This window comes from Pristiophorus japonicus, chromosome 19, assembly GCF_044704955.1.
Source record: "Pristiophorus japonicus isolate sPriJap1 chromosome 19, sPriJap1.hap1, whole genome shotgun sequence".
In the NCBI taxonomy this organism is placed as follows: domain Eukaryota; kingdom Metazoa; phylum Chordata; class Chondrichthyes; family Pristiophoridae; genus Pristiophorus; species Pristiophorus japonicus.
In genome coordinates, this window is record NC_091995.1 from 27,435,769 (window position 1) to 27,446,600 (window position 10,832).

General features: G+C 53.1%; 1 protein-coding gene across 3 annotated transcripts in view; it reads right to left on the reverse strand.

Annotated features, from left to right (window-relative positions):
• LOC139229810 (HEPACAM family member 2-like) overlaps nucleotides 1-10,832 on the reverse strand; it is a 73,306-nt gene that overhangs the window by 61,506 nt on the left and 968 nt on the right. The gene's annotated exons all lie outside the window — the stretch shown is intronic.

Genomic DNA, 10,832 nt, shown 5'->3' on the forward strand with positions numbered 1-10,832 from the left:
CTCTGCCAAAACCACTGTGGTGGCAGTGTGGCTCTTATCACCAAATCACACCTTGGCCTGTCTCCTTACTCCTCTGGCACTTTCTCTCCTTTCAGCATCTCACCTTATTCCAGCCCTCTCACCTCATTTAAAATCCTGGTTCTCTACTCATCATCATCATAGGCAGTCCTCAAAATCGAGGCAGACTTGCTGCCACTCTAAAAATGAGTTCTCAGGTGACTGTACAGTCAAATATGGGAGTTACAGTCTCGGTCACAGGTGGTGCTGAAAGAGTTGAAGGAAAGGGTGGGTGGGGAGTCTGGTTTGCCGCTCCTCCCGCTGTCAGGGCTTGTTGCCTGCATGCTCTCGGCGACGAGACTCAGGGTGCTCAGTGCCCTCCCGGATGCTCTTCCTCCACTTTGGGCTGTCTAGGGCCAGGGATTCCCTGGTGCCGGTGGGGATGTTGCACTTTATCAAGGAGGCTTTGAGGGTATCCTTGAAATGTTTCCTCTGTCCACCTGGGGCTTGCTCGCCGTGTCGGAGCCCTGACGAGAGCGCTTGCTTATGAAGTCTCGTGTCGGGCATGTGGACGATGTGGCCTGCCCAATGGAGCTGATTGATTGTGGTCGGTGCTTCGATGCAGGGGATGTTGGCCTGAGCAAGAACACAGAAATTGGTGCGTCTATCCTCCCAGTGGATTTGCAGGATCTTGCGGAGGCAGCGCTTTGAGATGTCTGCGGTATATAGTCCACGCCTCAGCCATATAGGAGGGCGGTTATCACTACTGCCCTGTAGACCACAAGCATAGTGCCTGATTGTAGGTCCTGGTCTTCAAACATTCTCTTCCTCAGGTGACCAAAGGCTGGAGGCAATGTTGGACCTCGTCATCGATGTCTGCCCTTGGTGATAGTAGGCTCCCGAGGTATGGAAAATGGTCCACGTTGTCCAAGGCCGCGCCGTGGATTTTAATGACTAGGGGGGTGGGCAGTGTTGTGTGGCGGGGTCAGGTTGGTGGAGGACTATTGTCTTACTGATGTTTAGTGTAAGGCCCATGCTTTTGTATGCCTCGGTGAATGTATTGACAATGGCTTGGAGTTCAGCCTGAGCGTGTGCAGACGCAAGCGTCGTCCGCATACAGTAGTTCGATGACAGAGGATGGGACGACCTTGGATCTGGCCTGGAGGCAGCAATGGTTGAACAGGTTCCCACGGATTCTATAGTTTACTTTCACTCCAGCGGGGAGCTTGTTGAGAGTGAGATGAAGCATTGCAGCAAGGAAGATCGAGAAGAGCATTGGTGCAATGATGCAGCCCTGCTTGATCCCAGTCCGGACGTGGATTGGTTCTGTGGTGGATCTGTTGGCCAGGATCACAGCTTGCATGTCATAGTGGAGCAGACAGAGGATGGTGAAAAACTTTTTGGGGCAGCTGAAACTGAGGAGGACATTCCATACTCCCTCACGGTTGAGTGTCAAAGGCCTTTGTGTGGTCAAAGAAGGCCATGTACAAGGGTTGATGCTGTTCCCTGCATTTCTCTTGTAGTTGTCGCGCGGTGAAGATCTCCTTAGTGGACTGAATCCACATTGCGACTCTGGGAGGAGCTCTTCAGAAGACGATTAAGGAGGATTCTTGCGATGATTTTCCTAGTGGCCGACAGCAGGGAGATTCTACTGCAGTTACCGCAGTTGGACTTGTTCCCTTTTTTGAAGATGGTCACGATTACGGCATCTCAGATCTCCAGGCATGCTCTCCTCCTTCCAGATAAGAGAGGCGAGGTCATGCACTCGTGCTAGTAGTGCTTCTCCGGCATACTTTAGTGCCATACGTTGCCAGATCTGTCAGATACTTTTCTCCTCTGCCAAAACTGCTCGCTATCCCAGGATCATCCTGGAATGCAAAGATATCTCCTGGCTTTTCTTCTCCACTACAAATCATCTTAAACCCCTGTCCCCTGCCTCCTCCAGCTTCACCTCCAACAAGTGCAAGGTGCTCATGAATCAGGCAATTTAAAAAAAGCGGGAGCCGGAGCCACGGCAGGCAGTTTAAAACGAGCACGGCGAAAAAAAAATCAAAGTGACGTCACAGGAGAGCAGGTAGATGATTGGTTGGTGTGTATTACAGCTTTTAATTGCTTTCTATGTTCAGAAAAGGTTTAAATTAAAAGCTCAGAAACTATAAATTGCTAGTATTAAATTAACTTTTTAAATTAATAACTTAGAACAGATAAAATAATTAAACAAAAACTAAAATATCGATTGAATAAAAGCTTTAAATAATTAATAAATAAAACAAGGTTAGAGATGGCAGGGCAGGTTGTGTGTCATAACTGCGGCATGAGGGAGATGGCGGAGAGCATTGCGAACCCGTGCAACCACATCTGCAGTAAGCGTCTGCAACTCGAGGAACTTCGGCTCAGAGTTGTTGAGCTGGATTACGAGCTGCAGACATTGCGATGCATCAGAGTTACCTGGACACATACATTCAGGAGGCAGTCGCACCCTTTAAGTTTGGTAATGATAGGGGTCTGGTTAGTGGTCAGAGAGAGGAGCGTGTGACTGCAACTCAGGCAGGTACGGGGACCTCAGGTCCATTGCTGGAGGAGCTTCGGCCTTTTCCCTTACCCAACAGGTAGAAGGTTTTTGCTGCTTGTGTCGGTGAGGGAAAAGCCAGCATGATGGATGAGCAGGCTGACCATGGCACCATCGTGCAGAAGGCCATTCAAGTGGGGGGGCGGGGAGTGAAAGGGAATGCAGTTGTGGTAAGCGACAGTATAGTCAGGGGGGGGTATATACAGTTCTTTGCAGCCGCCACAGGGCGTTCTGAAGGTTGTTTTGCCTGCCTGGTGCCAGGGTTAAGGATATCTCCTGGCAGCTGGAGAAGAACTTTGGAGTGGCAAGGGGAGGATCCAATTGTTGTGGTTCATGTAAGAACCAACGACAAAGGTAGAATCATAGAGGTTTACAGCACAGAAGGCGGCCATTTCGGCCCATCGTGTCCATGCCAGCGAACAAGAGGCTATCCAGCCTAATCCCACTAGGAATCATCATAGGCGGTCCAGATGACTTGCTTCTACACCAAAGCGAATGAGTTCGCAGATGTTTCAATGAAGGACCCAATATTCCAGTCCTGAACTCCAGGGGTGGAAGATGCTTGTGCGTGGCATTTTTTTTTTAAAACGCGGGCTTGACAGAGCTAGGCCTTTATCCAGTGGCAAGGGTTAACCAGGACGACTGGAGACCTGCTCTGCTGCACAGACATCACAGTGTGGGCTGGCTCGTGCTGCCCCTTGGCCCTCGGCTCTTCTGGGCCCCGTACCCCATTTGACGCACCTCCGCCACAAACCCTTGCCGCTCCTCCGGCACGATCTTTCACCGCTCCTCCGCACCAAACATTTGCTGCACCTCCGCCAATCACTCGCCGAATCTCAGCCTCGATCCCTCATCGCTCCTCCGCCCCGAACATCCTCCGCATTTCTGCCTCGATCTCTCGCCACTTCTCTGCTAGGAATCCCCACTAGGAATAAAGTGCTACTGAAAGAGTTTGAGGAGCTAGGGTCCAAATTAAAAAGCAAAACCTCAAAAAGGTAATAATCTCTGGATTGTTACCTGAACCATGCGCCAATTGGTATAGGGGCAAGCAGATTACAAAGTTAAATGTGTGGCTCAAAGAATGGTGTGGGAGGCAGGGGTTTTGCTTCATGGGGCACTGGCACAAGTACTGGGGAAAGAGGGAGCTGTTCCGTTGGGACGGGCTCCACTTGAATCTGGGTTGGAACCAGTGTCCTGGCAAATCGAATAACTAGGACAGTAGGCAGGGCTTTAAACTAATGAAGGGGGGGGGGGGTGGGGGGAAAGGATTCAGGAAAGAGTAAGAGTAAATTTAAAAGCAGCAAGAGAAATGTCAAGACTCTAGAGCAGAGTTTTGGTTAAAATAAGCAGAGTGGGCCAAGAAGGGACAGAGACACAAAGCTAAATGCACTATATGGATTGGTAGCTAATGTAACCCCACTTTTTAAAAAAGGGAGAGAAAAAAACCGGGAATTATAGACCGGTTAGCCTGACATCTGTAGTGGGGAAAATGTTGAACTCAATTATTAAAGATGTAAAAATAGCGCATTTGGAAAGCAGTGACAGGATCGGTCCAAGTCAGCATGGATTTATGAAAAGGAAGTCATGCTTGACAAATCTAGTATTTTTTGAGGATATAACTAGTAGAGTGGACAAGGGAGAACCAGTGGATGTGGTGTATTTGGACTTTCAAAAGGCTTTTGACAAGGTCCCACACAAAAGATTAGTGTGCAAAATTAAAGCACATAGTATTGGGGGTAATGTACAGATGTGGATAGAGAACTGGTTGGCAGACAGAAAGCAAAGAATAGGAATAAACGGATGCTTTTCAGAATGGCAGGCAGTGACTATTGGGGTACCGCAAGGTTCAATGCTGGGACTCCAGCTATTTACAATATACATTAATGATTTAGACGAAGGAATTGAATGTAATATCTCCAAGTCTGCAGATGACACTAAGCTGGGTGGCAGTGAGAGCTGTGAGGAGGATTCTAAGAGGCTGCAGGGTGACTTGGACAGGTTAGGTGAGTGGGCAAATGCATGGCTGATGCAGTATAATCTAGATAAATGTGAGGTTATCTCTGGTGGCAAAAACAGGAAGGCAGAATATTATCTGAATGGTGACAGATTAGGAAAAGGGGAGGTGCAACGAGACCTGGGTGTCATGGTACATCAGTCATTGAAAGTTGGCATGCAGGTACAGCAGGTGGTGAAGGCGGCAAATGTCATGTTGGCCTTCATGGCGAGAGGAATTGAGTATAGGAGCAGGGAGGTCTTACTGCAGTTGTACAGGGCCTTGGTGAGGCCACACCTTGAATATTGTGTACAGTTTTGGTCTCCTAATCTGAGGAAGGACATGCAGCGAAGGTTCACCAGACTGGTTCAGGAAAGACTGGATCGACTAGGCTTATATTCACTGAAATTTAGAAGAATGAGAGGGGATCTCATAGAAACATATAAAATTCTGATGGAATTGGACAGATTAGATGCAGGAAGAATGTTCCCGATGTTGGGGAAGCGCAGAACCCAGGGTCACAGTCTAAGGATAAGGGGTAGGCCATTTAGGACTGAGTTGAGGAAAAACTTCTTCACTCAGAATTGTGAACCTGTGGAATTCTCTGCCACAGAAAGTTGTTGAGGCTAGTTCGTTAGATATATTCAAAAGAGAGTTGAAGGGATCAAGGGGTATGGAGAGAAAGCAGGAATGGGGTACTGAAGTTGCATGATCAGTCATGATCATATTGAATGGTGGTGCAGGCTCGAAGGGCCGAATGGCCTACTCCTGCACCTATTTTCTATGTTTCTAAGTACAGGAGTGATGGGTGAGCGGGGCTTGGTGCGAGTAGGCCATGCGCTATCAAGTTTTGGATCACCTCAAGTTTACGTAGTGTAGAATATGGGAGGCCAGCAAGGAGTGTGTTGGAATAGTAAAGTCTAGAGGTAACAAAGACATGGATGAGGGTTTCAGCAGCAGATGAGCTGAGGCAGGGGCGGACAATGTTATGAAGGTGGAAATAGGCAGATTTAGTTATGCTGCGGGTCAAATATGACACCCAGGTTGCGAACAGTCTTGTTCAGCCTCAGATTGATGCTAGGGAGAGGGAATGCAGTTTCTGGCGGGGACCAAAGACAATGGCTTCGGTCTTCCAATATTTAATTGGAGAAAATTTCTGTTCATCCAGTACTGGATGTCAGACAAGCAGTCTGACAATTTAGAGATCATGGAGGGGTCGAGAGAAGTGGTGGAGAGGTACAGCTTGATGTCGTCAGCGTGCATGTGGAAACTTACTCCGTGTTTTTGGATTATATAGGAGAAACTTCTTTACTCAGAGGGTGGTGAATCTTTGGAATTCTCTACCCCAGAGGGCTGTGTGTTTATATTCAAGACAGAGATTGATAGATTTTTGAATATTAAGGGAATCAAGGGATATGGGGACAGTGCAGGAAAGTGGAGTTGGGGTAGATCAGCCATGATCTTATTGAATGGCGGTGCAGGCTCGAGGGGCCGAATGGCTACTCTGGCTCTTAATTCTTATGTTCTTATGTAACAACTTGAATTGAGACCATCCATTAAGCTGCCTCTGACACTTCCCTCCCTACCTCTTGCCCACTGGATCAAGATTCCAAGGTTCCCCCGTCCTAGCCCTGAACTCTCCTCTTTCTCTCCCATCTCCCTCGTGCTCTCTACAAGTTCATCTTGTCCCCAAGAGTACCTCCTGCTCCCTTGACTGTATTACCACCAAATTGCTGACCACCAAACTTCACTGCATGGCCCCCATGTTAGCTGATATTGTTAAGGGTTCCCTCTCCTCAGGTACTGCCCCTCCTTCAATTCAGCCATCACCATTGCTCTCCTAAAATAAAACTACCCTTGACCACTCTGTCCTTGTAAAGTACCACCCCATCTCGAACCTTCCTTCCCTGTAAAGTCCTTGAATGTGCTGACGCCTCCAAAATCCATGCCCATCTTTCCCATCAAACAGCTCCATGTTTGAATCATTCCAAAATCAGGTTTCTGCACTTTCTATAGTTCTTAAACGGCTCTCATCAACGACAAAAAGATCACCCTATGCGATTGTGACCATGGTAAATTATCCCTCGCGTCCTTTTCAACCTGTCTGCAACCTTTGACATGGTCAATCACATCACCCTCCTCCAATGCCTCTCCACCATCCTCCAGCTGGGTTGGACTGCACCCACCTGGTTCCATTTTTAGCTATCCAGTGGTAGCCAGAGAATCACCTGCTTTTGCTTCTCTTCCCACTCTTCCACCGTTTACCTCGGGAGTCATCCAAGGATCTATCCTTGGCCCCTCCTATTTCTCATCTACATGCTAACCCTCGGCGAGGCCATCCGAAAACACGTCAGGTTCCAAAAGTACGCTGATGACATCCAGCTTTATCTCACCACCTTGTTCAACCCTCCACTATCTCCAATTTGTCATACTGCTTGTCTGACATCCCGTGTTGGACGAGCAGATATTTCCTCCAACTAAATATTAGGAAAACCAAAGCCACTGTCTTCAGTTCCCGCCACAAACTCCGTTCCTTAGTCACCGACCCAAGCCCTCTCCCTGGCAACTGTCTGACGCTTAACCACAGTTCCAGCTGTGGCTCAATGGGGCGTGCACTCGCCTCAGAGTCAGAAGGTTGAGAGTTCAAATCACACTCCAGAGACTTGAGCACATAAGTCTAGGCTGCCACTCCAGTGCAGTGCTGAGGGAGAGGTGCACTGTACGAAGTGCTGTCTTTCAGATGAGACGTTAAGCCGGGGCCCCCATCTGCCCCCTCAGGTGGACGTAAAAGATCCCATGGTACTCTTTTGAAGAGGAGCAGGGAAGCTAGCCCGTGTCCTGGCCAATATTTATCCCTCAAATCAACATAATAAAAACAGTTTATCTGGTCATTATCACACTGCTGTTTGTGGGAGCTTGCTGTGTGCAAATTGGCTAACACATTTCCCACATTACAACAGTGACTGCACTCCAAAAGTACTTCACTGACGATAAAATGTCCGATGGTCATGAAAGGCACTGTATAAATGTAACTATCTCTTTTTTTATTGTTTAACCAGAACATTCACAACCTTGGTATCGTATATGACCGAGATGAGCTTCTGACTGCATACCCACACCATCATCAAGACCACCTGCTTCCACACTTGTAACATCGCTCAACTTCACCCCTACCTCTGCTCATCGTCTCGTGAAACCCTTAGCTATGCCTTTGTTACTGCCAGACTCAACTCTTCCAATAGACTCCTGTCTGGCCTCCCATCTTCCAGCCTCCATAAACTTAGGCTCGTCCAAAACATTGCTGCCTGTATCCCAACTACATTGGCTCCTGGTTTGTCAATGTCTCAATTTTAAAATACTACTTGTTTTCAGTGACCTCCATGGCCTGTCTCTGTATTCTCCTCCAGTCTTACAACCTCCAATTCTGACCTCTTGTGCATTCCCAATTTTAATCGCTCCATCATTGATGGCCGTGCCTCCAGCTGCCAAAGTCCTAAGCTCAGGTCACGGGCGGCTTCCACTTTCTCGGAGTTTGTTGCACAACAGATGCTGACACTGAACCAAGAACAGAAATACAGTAACATTGCAAATGGCACCAGATCGATAATGCAGGGGATCCCCCCCCACCCATTGCCAAGCCTGACTGTCAGCACCAGGCGCTGCTTCTCCGAGGGGATGTGAGCAAACCAGGGCCTGACCTCCCGTGTGTGTGTGTGTGTGTGTGTGTGTGTGTGGGAAGGGGGGGGGGGGGGGCTGGTTCCTGTGGGTGTGTGGGTGGGGTGGTCGTCTGTGTATGTGTGCGTGTGGGGGAGGGGGGCTGGTTTCTGTGTGTGTGGGCTGCTTTCTGTATGTGTTTGGGGGGTGGGGGGGGCGCTGGTTCCTGTGTGTGTGGGGGGGGGTGGTGGGGGCAGCCCACCCACACACGGGAACGAGTCGCACCCCCCCCCCCCCCACCCACACACGGGAACCAGCCGCGCCCCCCCCACCCACACACGGGAACCAGCGCCACCACCCACACACACACACAGGACAGCGCCCCCCACTCCTTCACACACACACAGGGACCAGACCCCCCCCCCCCACATACACACAAACCAGCCCGGCCCCCCCACACACACAGGAACCGGCCCCCCTCCCCACCCCACACACACACAGGAACCAGCCCCCTCCCCCACACACACACACACAGAAAGCAGCCCCCTTCCCCCCACCCCCACACACACGAACCAACCACCCCCACACGCAGGAAACAGACCCCCCCTCACACACACAGTAATCAGCCCAGCCCACCTACCCCACAGGAAACAGAACCCCCCCCACCACACACACGAACCTGCCCCCACCCCCCCCCCCCCCCCCACACATACATACAGGAACCAGCCCCCCCCCCACACACACACACACTCAGGAACCAGACCACCCCCGTCCCAACATACAGGAACCGGCCCCGCCCTCACCCCAGCCCCACACAGGAAGCAGACCCCCCCCTCCCACACCCCACACAGGAACCAGACCCAACCCACACAGGAACCAGAACCCCCACTCCCCACACAGGAACCAGACCCCCTCCCCTCCCACACCCAACACAGGAACCAGACCCCCCCACCCAAACCCCACAGGAACCAGACCCCCCCCCCCCACCACAACACAGGAACCAGAACCCCCCACCCAAACCCCACACAGGAACCAGACACCCCCCCCCACCCCACACAGGAACCAGACCCCACCCCACCAGACCCCACCTCCCACACAACCAGACCCCACCCCCCACACAGGAACCAGATCCCCCCCCCCACACCCCACACAGGTCCCAGACCCACCCCACCACCCACCCACACACAGGGACCAAACGCCTCCCCACACACACACGGACCAGACCCCTCCCCACACACACAGGGACCAGACCCCCCCCCCCCACACACACAGGGACCAGACCCCTCACTCCCCCCACACACACAGGGACCAGACCCCCCACACACACAGGGACCAGACCCCCACTCCCCCACACACACAGGGACCAGACCACCCCCCCTCCCCCCACACATACAGGGACCAGACCCCCCCCCCTCCCCCCACACACACAGGGACCAGACGCCCCCCCCTCCCACACAGGGACCAGACCCCCCCCCCCCACCAAACACACACACACAGACCAGACCCCCCCCCCCCCCCCACACACACAGAGACCAGACCCCCCACACACACAGGGACCAGACACCCCCCTCCCCCCCCCACACACACAGGGACCAGAGCCCCCCCCCCCTCCCCCCACACACACAGGGACCAGACCCTCCCTCCCCTCCACACACACAGGGACCGGACCAGACCCCTACCCCCACACACACAGGGACCAGACCCCCTCCCCCCACACACACAGGGACCAGACCCCCCCACACACACACAGGGACCAGACCCCCCCACACACACACAGGGACCAGACCCCCCCACACACACACAGGGACCAGACCCCCCCACACACACACAGGGACCAGACCCCCCCACACAAACACACAGCGACCAGACCCCCCCACACAAACACACAGCGACCAGACCCCCCACCCCCAGACCCCCCCACACAAACACACAGCGACCAGACCCCCCACCCCCACACCCCCCCACACACAGGGACCAGACCCCCCCCCCCCACACACACAGGGACCAGACCCCCCCCCCCCCACACACACAGGGACCAGACCCCCCCCCCCCACACACACAGGGACCAGACCCCCCCTCCCCCCACACACACAGGGACCAGACCCCCCCTCCCCCCACACACACAGGGACCAGACCCCCCCTCCCCCCACACACACAGGGACCAGACCCCCCCTCCCCCCACACACACAGGGACCAGACCCCCCCTCCCCCCACACACACAGGGACCAGACCCCCCCCTCCCCCCACACACACAGGGACCAGACCCCCCCCTCCCCCCACACACACAGGGACCAGACCCCCCCTCCCCCCACACACACAGGGACCAGACCCCCCCTCCCCCCACACACACAGGGACCAGACCCCCCCTCCCCCCACACACACAGGGACCAGACCCCCCCTCCCCCCACACACACACAGGGACCAGACCCCCCCTCCCCCCACACACACAGGGACCAGACCCCCCCTCCCCCCACACACACAGGGACCAGACCCCCCCTCCCCCCACACACACACAGGGACCAGACCCCCCCTCCCCCCACACACACAGGGACCAGACCCCCCCTCCCCCCACACACACAGGGACCAGACCCCCCCTCCCCCCACACACACAGGGACCAG